The sequence below is a fragment of the Ornithorhynchus anatinus genome, chromosome 11 (genome assembly GCF_004115215.2).
Source record: "Ornithorhynchus anatinus isolate Pmale09 chromosome 11, mOrnAna1.pri.v4, whole genome shotgun sequence".
In the NCBI taxonomy this organism is placed as follows: Eukaryota; Metazoa; Chordata; class Mammalia; order Monotremata; family Ornithorhynchidae; genus Ornithorhynchus; species Ornithorhynchus anatinus.
This window is the reverse complement of record NC_041738.1, coordinates 29,185,455-29,199,589: the sequence shown is the minus strand read 5'-3', so window position 1 is coordinate 29,199,589 and position 14,135 is coordinate 29,185,455.

Sequence of the window (14,135 nt, the reverse complement as noted above, 5' to 3'; positions counted from 1 at the left end):
AGGGGAATGCCTGCCTCAAACTGAGATAGAGGATCCAATCCACTTTTTCACTGTGGCATCTCTTCCTCCAGAGAAGTTGAAGAATAGTTTAGACAACTCTTTATGTGGAAACAGAATGATGAACTAGCAGTCTTTTCATTCAGTGTCAATGTTTACCTGCAGTTAAAATGAAAGTATCCTTTATTTAGTGGCAGATTTTAATTAAATCAAAGATTATGGGCCATTTCAGGGAGACCCAGGACACTTGGAAGCAGATTTTTATTTATTAATAGCAAAACTAGACTGTTCCAGCAAGTCATTTCCACAGATTGTTCTGTTTGAACAGTCTGTTTAGCAACAAAGGATAGAACCTCCCCAACAGTACATTGGTGGGTAATTAAAAGAGCTGGGAGAGTATATTGGAGTGCATCTCATCCAAGCCCATACAGCCCACCATATCGATCAATTGGACAGGGAATCTTAGGGGCATCCAGGAGGTCATTTGGTCCAGCCCTCTGCCTGATTTCTCCTTATCCTGCTGTAAATGAAGGGACAGTATCATTCATATGAAAAATTTACCATCTTTGCCCTTCAAACAGAGGAGGGAATTTCCCGTACCCAAAATGTTCAAGTTATTTCCAAACCCTTCTGGCTCCAAAATGACCTATAATGTTTTATACTGCAGTGTATGCAACATTTGAACCCTTTAAGGTAGAAAACACAATTAGGATTAATGGTGGAAGTATGATTGCATATCAATTATTTTATCAAGATGTAGCTGTGGCCAAGTTCCCTAGTAGTACTGTACTGGTAGAAGATGGAGACCCAGGGCATCTAGACTCAGTGGCTAGGACTTAGTGGATTAGTGTTCGGCAAAAGCCAGTCAATGTGAGTGGTACTCCCACTGGGAAAAATTACACTAAAGCCCTCTTGCCTCCCCCACCTCCCGGTCTTTGGAAGATTAAACTATTTTATGGAAAGTTTTCTGGGATCTATGGACAAAAGGCATGAGTAAAAGTCAGCATTGTTTGTGCTGTTAATTTTTAAAGTGTAAATGATTTCCTTTCCACTTGCAAAGGAATAAAAAACATTTGAAATTGAAAGATGTGCAAGTGTTATTTTTGAAAACCCTCTATGTTACCCAGATAGTTTTTTCCATCAGAGAAAAGAGGGTTTTTTTTTTAATAATTCCTATTGCCATCGAGTTTATTCTTTTGCTCTGCTAGGTAACCCCCTTGTATCAATTTTAGTCGAAAATGCTGCAAAAACAAAAAGGTAATGACACTTCCCACACTGTTTCAAAAGGTTTTTAAGTGGAAAAAGGTATTTAGTATTTTTAATAAGCATCTTCAATACTATTGAGTTGGTTTCTTTGTTCATATCACAAGATTAATTATGCTGTCAAGCACTTTCAAGGCCTGCTTAACAAAGATTCAGTGATATAATGGTTTGCTTTGCATTGCCTTTTTTCTGCATAGCAATCACAATCAGCATTAGACAATTTAAAACCCTTTCACCAGCCGGAAGTTCTGAAGAGCCTTTTAATCAACAAAAGTAATTTTGCAAACAACTAGATGCAGCGCTTTTCATATTAACTAACTTGTGTGTAAAACTCTGTGGGCTTTATCTGTGGATCTCGGATAACCATGATGGCCTTCTTGGTCGGGTGAGGTCTGCCCCTGGGCTCCGCCCTGAATCCACCCTGAAACCTGCACCGGATGGAAATGATCACTTCACATCACCCCTTCGAGCTAATTATAAACATGCTCCGCGGTTTCATTCATTTTAATTACTCCTTAATACACTGATCTTGTCTAATCAGTTAAACTACTTTGCTTTTCATTTGGCTGTCCAGAGAGCTCCATCAGATGCGTTTTTAAGACAGAATTTTTTAATTTTTTTTTGTGGTTGAAAAATCTCATCAGCACTTTTTTGAGAATTTTTTTTAATTCAAATTAAAATATGTTTTGAAATCAACCTCGAAGATAATCGAGTTTGAGAGTGATTTATATAGTAATTTTATGGCAACCCATCCCTGGGAGGAAAGCCATATGACATTAAAAAGCCCTCCTGGATGGAAGGAAGGTTCAAACCAAAACCCTGCCACGACTGGCATTTTTCGTCAAGCCCATTTATAAGTGAAACTAACCTGTTAATGATACCTTTAGAACATTCCTTTTTTTTAAAAAAATGCTAGGAGCTGTAATTTGTACCATTGCTGCATGTAGTAATTAGCAACTGCAGCAGTGATTTTTCTGTGCCCCAAACTCTCTTGTATTTGACACTATTCCAACCCAGGAGAAAAGTGACCCTGGGAATCAAAGCCACAGGACAAGTGAAGCAAATCCTGTCACAAGAAATAACAGGGTCAGAAGACATGGCTAATGAAGTCATAGCAACTAGTGTAAAGAGCCAATCAGAGAAGGCACCAATCTGTAAATGAGGATACAATTAGCAGGAAAAAAAAAATAACACGCTTTAGTTGGAATCTAGGGGAGCCGGTAACGAAAGCAATGACTGGATATCGAGAAAGATTCCGAAAGATTAGAGCAAACATTATGCAACAAAGAATACCTAATTAGGGGAAAAAAAAGTGAATATGCCTTAATTAGAAGGAAATACATGATTGAAAGACACAGAGTTGTCTTTTAGTAGGAATATAGTAATGAATGCTAGCTCACATTTCCCCGTATGGCTTAGCAAAGCATTCTTTGAATTAATAGAAGCATACAACTATCTTCAGTTGGCTGCTTTTACTGTGATGCTCATAAATAGATGAACGTCTAAAAGGAATATGGTAAATTCCCTGTCTCCAATACAGTATGAACTCTATTTCCCAAAACATTACTTGGCTTCCAAGTCTTCCTGGCAGCTTGCTAATTTATTGGCTTCCTTCAAACATCATTGTCAAATAAGCCCTGAATCTGTGGGGCCATGCGTGCAGTAATTGTGCTTAAAATCCTGAGCCTGGATCATTAAAAGCAAAACTGGAAGTTTCCAAATGTCAGCATCTAGGTGTGTCGTTCACCTTTGATGCTTACCTTTTACTTTCATGAACAACAAGCTAGGGATTTTTAGTGGGGAAAAATTAAATATGGAATTATCCTAATCATATTACCTTAGACCTCCTCAAAGAGAAGCTCCGGAAAAAGCAGTGATGCAGCATATTGCCATATTTATGACTCCAAAGTGATGAAATGTGCTACTCCTCCTCTTTTCACTACAATAGAAATTTCAGGACTCCAACTGGCTAATAATTTTTCACTCTAATAGACATCTAAATGATGTTTTATTTCCTTTTTTTCTTTTGCAAAATTGTTCTGGGTATTGATTTTCATTTATTTTACACATGATATTTAATTGTCATCATTAGCAATCTATGTCACATCCCCACGCTTAAACAGACCCTGCCAATTTTAGCGTATATTTATAGATTAATTTAAATGTGTATTTTAATTTATTGCTGCATACCTTTGCTACATCTGTAACATTAAAATACTTATGGTACAGAATTTTTTAATTAAAACTATTCATCAAAGGAAGCCCAGGTAGCATGCATCTCCTTTTTTGCAGTGGGGGTTCTGGCAGCAAAAGCAAGGAAAATAATGGGTCAATTAAAAAAAAATCTAAAGATAGCATTTTCAAAGATCTAATTGTTTAATGAATGTTTGCCAACAGATTCCCCAAATTAAATTATGAACTTATTTTTTACTTATAGACATCAAGGCTGCTCATGTCAGAGAAACGGAAACTCTCCTTCCAAATTAGGCTCATATTTTCACATGGGACGTATCTTCATTTCATATTCTCCGTCTGCAGGAAATCTGGGTGTGATGTTCAGACGGCTCTTGTGAAATGAGCTGTACTATTAAACTTTTGTAACACTGGAAGATTCAGCCTCTTTATGTGACAGAGTCATGTATGTTTCAGGTCAAATGTTCCTCACCTCTTTCTTTATTTAGAGCTATGAAAATGAGCATCGTTAGCATGCCATCTTGATTTGGGGTGTATATGAGAGAAATAACAGCAGTAGCATATCAAAAGTGCTTCCTTTAACTACTATTGAAGCAGGGTTTTGCCGTGATTCTTACTTGATAGAAAATCTACTCTTCTTTTGCCATGCCTGCTATTAATTCACTTTCCAGAACTGTCAGGTATCTCGAAGGTAAGAGGAAATAAGCTAAAAATATCAGGGTATTTCGTTGGTCCCCTAAGCTAATGCATCTCCTACTGGAGCTGCTGCAAATTAAGCAGTGAAACCACATGGAGAGCAATGATCAGCCTTGATAGCCACCCAGCTAAAAAGAAAAAAGTCACCTACAAAAATAAAATAAAATAAAAAATCACTGGGTGACTTAATTGTTGGAGGTATGTAAATATCTGAAAATAATTAGCCACCACTTCCACATCTAAGAGCAGGAAAGGATAATTGTACAAATCAATTTGATTCATAGTCTTGCATCTGGATTCCTAGGTTCATTTTCCAAATTATTAGACCCTTTTTAATAAATGTTCCCCTGGGTCCTAATTGCATTAAGTCTATTTCAGGTCAACATTAAAATAATTATTTATTTAAGTTAATCTTCCAGGAAGGCAATACAGGCCAGCGGCATCTTGAAGTGTCTTTGTGTTATCAACCTCAGTGGTGTCCGTTGGCTCCCTAGAGAGAGTTCCAGTCTTCTCCCTCGACATTTTGGTTATCCAGCAGTGAGCTGTATCGAAGGACTAGGTGGAACACAATAGACCCACTCTCCCGTAGCATCTTCCATTTGCTCACGGGTTGTTTTTTGAAGTCTTCTATCACCATGTTACGACTGGCGGGAGAGGAGCAAGAAGAGATGTGAAGAATAGACAGTGGCGCGGGCTTGGACTGGAATTTGGCTCAAATCTCCTTCCCTCACCCAACCTTGAATGCTAAATGAATCACTCAGATTTATACAAAAGTGAAAGCTCCACCCTGCCTTCACTGAAAGAAAATAGGGTTATGATTCAATAAAACCTGTGGTAATGCTTTATTGACTAATGAACGTACCACAGCCTCCGACTGCTATATTTTAGTATCAGAGCCCGGAACAGCCTGACAATTACACTGCGAACGTAACTAAAGACGTGTCTGTCTCTTCCCCCTGATATTGAAATAGGTTCAGGGAGAGAAGCTCACGAGAAGGCAGGTTATGCACCCTTCCCAAGTCTTCTGGGGAAATAAACCATGCACAGATAATAACAGTGCAAACAAGTTGATGTTGCTATTTTTAAATAAGCTGTTATTATTGACTAACGGAGGTTGCTGTAGGGGGGATGACAAAAGCTCAGGAGCAGGAGAATTGCTACTAAACCATGCACTAGAGAGCCTGCTAATGAGAAATACCTAAACGCAGAGTTAAATAGTCGCTGGAAATCATTTCCGCTACATATTACTGGATGAAGTCTTGGACGGTTTTCACTAGCGTGTCTGCCTTTTTCTTTCCTGTAGCCTTGGCATTCACAAAATATTTTCTTTGTGAATTAGAAGAGAAGGGGTGAGGAGGAGAGCTTCGAATAACTGCTGTCATAAGGAAATGATTTGGGGCCCTTGTTCCTGTACCTCTGGCAAAGTGCAGAGAGAACACTAGTGGGAGAAGACAGCTGGTGGAAGACCTTCCTGCAATACCTAGATGTGCTTTTCCGTTTGGTAGTAAGCTCCTAGCGGCCACATGTGGGCTTCTGTTGTGCTTTCCAAACTCTGAAGCAGCATAGCTTAGTGGATAGAGCACACTCCTGGAGGTCAGAAGGCCCTGGTTTCTAATCCCTGCTCCACCACTCTCCTGTTGTGTGACCTTGGGCAAGTCACTTCATTTCTCTGTGCCTCAATGACCTCATCTGCAAAATGGGGATTAGAATTGTGAGCCTCATGTGGGACAAGGACTGGGACTGTGTACAACCTGGTTAGCTTGTATCTATCCCAGCGCTGAGAACAGTGCCTGGCACATAGTAACAAATACCATTAAAAAAAATCACTTTAAACTCAGTAACCTCACTGATTGAAGGAGGTTCTCAGATTTCCAGAGTAAACAAGTGGGGAAAGCAAACAGGTGTTTGGAGGTTGATTTTCTAGTGCTTTTTTTTTTAAGACCTGAATCTGCATGGGGCAAAGCCCAGACTGAGGGTAAATCCATGGCTTGCGGGGAGACCCTGTAAAAGTCAGGGTGCATGGTTACAGAATCAAAGACCTCTGAACCTCTCCAGGGAGGCTGGTGCCAGCATACAGCCTGACTGACAGGTTGCCCTTTTGGGGCTTTGAGGCCAGTTTTCCTGTTCTATATTTGAATCTCCTATCTCTGTCCAGGCTGGAAACATAAAGGAAATATAGAGGAAACATAAAAACAATAATAACTGAAATGGAAGCACACAATTTTCAAGCATTAATGTTGAGATGAAGCTGGACTGAATGTACTGGCAGGACCGGTGGATGAATACGAGATGACATTTTTAGACAAGTGGAGATCTGAAGAGGAGTTCTGGAAGGGAGTTTGGAGCACAGCATATCCTTACTCAACCCCAATTCTCTCCCATTACAACCCAGGTTGCACACTTCACTCCTCTAATATCAACCTACTCATTGAGCCTTCTTCTTGTCTCTCCTATTCATGCCCTCCTTCCTGCCTGGATATCCCTCCCTTTTAACATTTGACAGACCAGCACTCTCCCCAGTCTTCAAAGCCCAACTGAAATCTCTCTTCCAGGAAGCTGTCCCAGATTAAGCTCCCATCCCCCCTTCCTATTTTCTTTCCCCACTGCCTTACCCACGCATTAATCCCATTCCCTAAGCCCTTAGTTACTCAATCAATTAATCAATCAATGCTATTTATTGAGCACTTCCTGTGTGCAGAGCACTGTACTAAATATGTGGAAGGGTGCAATAAAACAGAGTTGGTAGACACATTCCCTGCTCACAAAGAGCTTACAGTCATCCCCACCATATCCTCCCTCCATTCTCACCCGCTATGGCACCTATGTACATATCCTGATTTTCAGTTGCTCCCCTTATCTGTAATTTGTTCTAATGTCTATCTCCTCCATTAGATGGTAAACCACTTAAGGGCAGGACCTCTGTCTCCCAGTTACATTGTACTCTCCCAATGTTCTGTACAAAGCAGGTGATCAATAAATACCACCGATTGGTTGACTTAAAAGCTGGAGAATCATTTGCAGAGAAGGATAAATATGTGCAGAAGCCATATAATCCTGCAATGTTCACTTCCCCCAGGGGTAGCTCCAGGCTTCCTCTAGTCCAGGTGTTTAAACTTAAGTGCCTCCCTGCAGGCTCATCAGTCCACCCTCTGAAAGTCCTCCTGTATTGTTAGGATTAAGGTACACTGTATGTTCTTTAGGACAGCAAGGATATTCAAAGTAGACGGGCTCAGCAAAGGCATTGGTCAACTCCCTTACTCGCATCTAAATGGCCATGCTGAGGGACACCTTCAAAGAATCCTCAGGCACTGGACACTCTTAAGGAAAGAATAAGCAAGCATATATCCACCCTGGTTTAGTTATTTTTCTGCCCGGAGGCACTGGACTAGATGATCTCTCAAGTTCTCTTCCAGCTCTAGGATTTTATGTATTTTCAATAAGTAAACAGCAGATATTTAAAACATCCCATTTGAAGGTGGAATTGTCTGCTGCTTTTATCTTTACAAGCATGATCGTGTTTAGCATCTTGGAGGTTAACCACAGGTTCTGATTTGGTTCAGCTGAATGTGAATCATCTAACTTGAGAAGAACACGAAGTCCAACATTTTGGGACGTTCATGAAAGTTGTTCACAGGTTTTGCCCCCCAACTGGCAGTGGTAAAAGGATACAGAATCCTGTTGCCATGTGGGATTCTGGAAGGGAAGAAGAATATGGCACTCTCCACATTTCCACCTCCCTTTAAGGCTCTCCCTTCCTAAAGAGGGCAATTGACTGTGTTTGTGACTCTCGCTGCTCCTTGAGGTGTTTTTGGTTTATTTTTAAAATCGTATTTGCTAAGTGCTTACTATGTGCCAGGCACTGTTCTAAGCACTGGGGTAGATACAATGTAATCAGGTTGGACACAGTCCATGTCCCACGTGGGGATCACAGTCTTAATCCCCATTTACAGCTGAGGGAACTGAAGCACAGAGAAGTGAAGTGCCTTGCCCAAGGTCACAAAGCAGACAAGCGGAGGAGCCAGGGTTAGAACCCAGGTCCTTCTCACTCCCAGGGCTGAACTCTATCCAGTGGGCTACACTGCTTCTCCTTCTAAGATTCAGATTTTTTTTAGAGGTGTTACTGAAGAATCAGTCAGAGGTATTAACAGGTGCTTATTGTATGCAAGCCCTTCTATAAGATCCTGTGAAAGACCCATCATTAATCAATTTTTCAACCAGTTTGATTTATTTATTAATTCATATATGGTATTTGTTAACTTACTAAGTGCCAGGCACTGTCCTTAGTGGTGGGATAGAGACAGGCTAATCAGGTTGGGCACAGTCCCTGTCCCACATGGGAATCACAGTCTTAATTCCCATTTTACAGATGAGGTAATTGAGGCACACAGACGTTAAGCTACTTGCCCGAGGTCACACAGCAAACAAGTGGTGGGGTCAGGCATAGAAGCCAGGTCTTATTTCAAGGCCCATGCCCTACCCACTGGTTCTCTTTTTGAGAGCTTATTGTGTGCAGAGCTCTGTGCTAAGGGTATGGGAGAGTACAATATAACAGAGTTGGTAGACACATTCCCTGCCCACAGTGATCTTCCAGTCTAGAGGAGCATTAGTAGATATGATTCCCGCCCTCAAGGAGTTTACAATCTAGAGGGGGAGACAGTTTCTAAAGTAAACTACAGGTAGAAAGAAGACAGATTTTTATTCAGGTTAAGACTTTTCTGCTGTGTGCATCTGTGTGGTTACACCCATTATGCTATCTAAGGTAAATGAAGATTTAGATTAAGTGAAAATCTACCTTAAAAAACAAAAAAAAAGCAGGCAGCCTACTTTCAGTTGGTTGGAAAGAAACTGGTGTGTATCGAGGATTGGTAATAAAGATAATGCACCCAGGAGCAGCCTTATGTGGGTATAGTCTTCCCTTTCCCCTGATTGCTGCCATTCCCTCTTTGGATAATCCAGAAGTAAAGAGAATTCAAAAACATGGAAAATCCAAAAGAATGGACTATGAAGGCTCAGATAATCAGGGTTGTCCTGTAGCTCTTTGTGTGTGTTTGTTTCTTTGCATGTTGAACCTAAAAAGCTATTCCCAGCTAAACTGGATTCCCAACAATAGCACTGGGGGTGATCAATTTACATTAAATAACAATAATGATGCACAACAGGCCCCTGAGACACTTCCTTCTGTATAGCCTTGTGTCTGCTTTGGAAATCCCCTCGGGCGAGACTCCTCATGTAACTCACAAACCACTTTGACAAGTCTCTATGAAACTCGATATCTGGACATATGGGAGGAGCAATTTATGACTCAGTCATCCAGGGCTGTGGAGATATCGCTGGAGCAACACGCAGGCTGTCCTGGAAGACGACCAGCTCCTCACCCTCTGTGCATTGGAGGCAGGAGCTCTTGCTTCAGCTGAGAAGGGATATCAGTATTTTCTCAAGAAACATTTTCCCCGAGCAACTTAACCTAAAATCCCCATTTAACTCGGATTTCCTCTTTATTTTCAAGTAGATGGATGATCTCCAAATTTTTTTTTTAAAGTGAAAAATAGCCAAATCAGTTTTTGGCTCTTGGAATAGCTGGTCTAAGGAATTTCATATTCAAGCTATGTACCCCAGCCTTTAGTATCAGACTTAACAGAGGCAGGGATTTCCTCACTTCCCAAAAGTCCTTGGCTGCCTGGAAGTTCCAAGACTGTATAGTAACTGAGGTTCTGTTTGTTGTCTAACCTTCGCCCCCACAGAACTGAACTGAGTTCAGAACCCGGTGCCTGGCCCTAGGCCAGAGGGGGTGGAACACAGTGAGAGATGGACTCAGATAGATTTGGGAGCTGGAGTTTGAAATGAATCTTGGACCATTTGCAGCCCCTTGGGAAGCTATTCTCTGGACTCCAAACCCCATCAATCTCAGGTTTGTAAACAGTTACATATAGAAGCTTGGATCATGGAACTAAGGGGCAGGGTGATTTTCTTGGTGCCCCCATGTTTATTTTATGTAAGATTTCATTCCTGTATCTCTTATTATCTGGACATCCAGGACACTGCTAAAATCAAACCCATATTTTCTTAGCCTAAACTGATTTTTGCCTTCTGATTATCTCCAGTTGAAACATGTCCTCGGAGAAAAACGATAGGCAAGACCTATAGATGGATTGGGGCTGTGAAGTTTCCAAAATATACAATATCTCCCAGGGGACCATAGATATGTTTTATCTGGGGGCAGGGGAATGTGCTATCTGAACTTCCACGATGGAGTCCCACCATCTGAGTCACACCTGATTCTATTTATCCTGATTCTATTTATCTGCTATTGTTTTAATGAGATGTTCTTCCCCTTGACTCTATTTGTTGCCATTGTTCTTGTCTGTCTGTCTTCCCCGATTAGACTGTAATCCTGTCAAAGGGCAGGGACTGTCTCTATCTGTTGCCGATTTGTACATTCCAAGCACTTAGTACAGTGCTCTGCACATAGTAAGCACTCAATAAATACTATTGAATAAATGAATGAATCTGCCCACGGCTACTTCTAACATATACTTATTAATCCCCTCTATACTTGGGTATGAGCCTGTAATCAATTATACTATCAGTTATCCATTCTAATTACATTGTAAATGTTGTAATCTCTCTCTCCCCAGTTCGAGTGTAAACTCACTGTGGGCAGGAGGCTTATCTCATGCTTTTGTCATACTTTCCCAAGATCTTAGTTCAGTACACTGCATCCATTACTCACTTAACAGATACTATGACTATTATCTCTAATTTATTTAATCATATTAATGTCTTTCTCGCCGTCTAAACTATAAACTTGTTGCAGGCAGAGAGTACATCTGTTTATTTTCATATTGTACTCTCCCAAGCTCTTAGTATAGTGCTCTACATACAGTAAGCACTCAATAAATACGACTGACTACTACCCACAACTTGGGCAGGCTCAGTTTTCAACAAGTAAGATGCTTAGAGTTCAAACATTAATTTGCAGAAGTCCATGAGGTCCTAGTGGGTACAGAGCACTGTCCTAAGCACTTGGGAATGAACAGTAGAGCTGATCATTTTGTGCTTGAACTGAGTAGTTTACCAAGACAGAGCAGTGTTTCTGGGTAGTGGATGAACGGCACCCCTGTCATTGTTGGATTTAATGGTGTCTGGAAGTCTTCTCCAGTGTCTTTTCAAAGGGGGTGATGTTGTGGGCAATGGCTCCTTGTGGGGCAATGTTACACAAATACCTGCTGCATAATCCTTGACCCAGAGACATAATGAGAATTGGGACACTCCATGGATGTATTAAGGTCCATTAAGCAGATATGATATTTAGTTTTTTGTTTTTTTTAATTGTCATTTAAGTGTTTACTATGTGCCAGGCACTGTTCTAAGTGCTGAGGTAGACACGAGGTAATCAGGTTGGACACAGTCCCTTTTTCACCTGGGGCTCACAGTCTTAATCCCCACTTAACAGATGAGGTCACTGAGGCCCAGTGAAGTGAAGTGACTTGCCCAAGGTCACACACCAGACCAGTGACAGAGACAGACTTGCCCACTGTGGGCAGGGAATGTGTCTACCAACTCTGTTATATTGTACTCTCCCATACACTTAGCACAGACTAGTCCCAGACCTGTGCTTTATCCACTACATCATGCTGCTTTTCTAGTTACTGATCTGTGACAGATGTAATAAGCATAATTGTCATTTAATAATTATCTGTTAAGCACTTACTCTGTGACTGGAATTGTTCTAAGTGCTGAGGTAGACACAAGGTAATCAGGTAGGATGCAATTCCTTTCCCACATGGGACTCACAGTCTTAATCCCCATTTTACAGTTGAAGTCACTGAGGCACCGAGAAGTGAAGCAACTTGCCCAAGATCATAGAGCAGACAAGTGGTGGAGTCAGGCCTAGAACCCAGGTTCTTTGACTACCAGGCCTGTGCCCTATCCATTAGCCCACACTACTTCTCTAGATCCTGATCTGTGACAGACTTAATAGGCGTAATTGTCATTTAGGAAGTAATCCAAGACTAAATATTATTAATGCACTTTACAAATCATCTTCCTTTTTTATCAGTTTCTGAATAAACACAGTGGAATATGGGAGAGAGAGGCTACTGATGAGGTCCAATGAGAGCAATGAAGACAGTTACTATAGGACTGTGGCTCTGACCTCTGTGTGCTTTGACTAATGAAAGAAACTGGTGAGCTGTGTAATCAGGTTTATCACCACTGTTATTGACACATATTTACCCAAAGCAGCCATGGAGTTAAGTCACAAGACTAGTTCTCAGTGACCCAGGACCTAGCATAGCTAAGATTTGGTCTTCTTGCCATGGTACTGCTGGCAGTCCACCACAGACAGGTGATAGTAGGAACATCTGATGAAAGTAGGAAATGGCACCTCATTTAGAGATCTTGAAAACCCTGTCCTGAGTGAGCCCAGTTCAGCTAGTGCTTAGACCTGCTCTGATCCAGTTCAAATTACCTGTGTGAAATTTTCACCACTGGGTATGGCTTAATGACACATTCTCCAGTGATTTATAACTTCTATGATAATAAAGAGGCAAATGAGCTCTCTAGTGGGGGAAGAAGTGTTGGGGGAGCTGCCCCAATTCAAGCAAGAGCTAAGTTTAAACTTGTGGAAAGATTGGTAGTTTGATTTTGTGCTCAGAGTTTGGAGAAGGAAAGTAATTGGTCACTTCTTCTCTAAGCTAAGGTGGCCACTGGTATTTTCTTTCCTAAGTAAAGAAGACCCCCATTTCTCCTCTCTTCTTCTATCTCCTCCCTTCTCTCTTATTTTTTCATCATCATTAATCATCAGTGGAATATTTTGAATGCCTACTCCATTCCCTGCATCTCCTGAAAGACTCAACTCACCTCTCTGCCCCATCAGACACACACACCCACACTCATCCAGCCCCCCTCCCCCCCCCAGGCACTAGTCAATCACAGTCACCTGTTTCATTTTTTTAATTCCAGAGTCCGTTATCACTGTGATGAGGAGAAGTGGTGCTTGAAGTTCAACTATGCCCTTTCCCATTATCTGACCCTTCATGGATCTTGGGATTTGCCCACATCAAGCACCAGGGTGGTCATCCCATTCTTCTCCCCTAACTCACTTGGTACTGGGTGAATACCAGTGGTGAAAAAACTCCACGTTGGAACACCAGTGGAGTTCCTGAAGCAGATCAGGAAAAGGATTGGTGGAAAGGAAGGGGTCATTTTAGAGAGAGATTTCTTCTCTTCCATTTCAATAAAGGGACTCTGGAGGAAGAGACAACAAGAGAGAAATCACCCTCAGAGGGACTGAGAATTTCTCTGCCTCTGCCACTTCTTCCCCATCTACCTCTTGGACCGTCAGGCCCATTTCTCTTCCACCAGTAGATTTTTAGAAGTTGCTTCTGTATCTGCAGACACTTGAAAGTCTTTTTCAGGAAAGACATGCAAGCTTTGGGTTTGACAGCCTGAGCCTAGAGAAATTATGAATTCTCTGGGGAATTCTTTGGGTACACTGGTCTAAGGATTCATAGGAAAGGCTGGGCTGCCAGAAGTCATCTGCCCACTGACCTCCCAAATGGTGATTTTCATTCCTCCATTTTTCTTCAACTTTTTTCTTTCTTCAGTTTATAGTCAACAGAAGGCCAGATTTGCATTTGTATTTTTCTGTTCTTTTTAGAAAGGGAAGGAGGAAGGCTCGGAAGCCACAGCAGGAAATCTCAACGGATTTGGATTGTTTGTAGATTCAGAGAATTCCAAACTGAGATCTTCAACCCGAGGAGGATGTATTGCAGGTGTGAAATCAGCCAGCAGCGGGACAGTCTGTGGTTCTTTCCCCACAATATAACCAACCCAGTTTTCATACTTTATTCATTAAAAATGCTTCTGAAATAGAGTGAGAACAAACCAAGGTTGTGTCGCTGTAGCAAACTCCTGTTACACTGTGGAATGGCTGTGCTTAGGCATTTACTAAATAATGATGATGCACAGTTCCTAGAAAACTC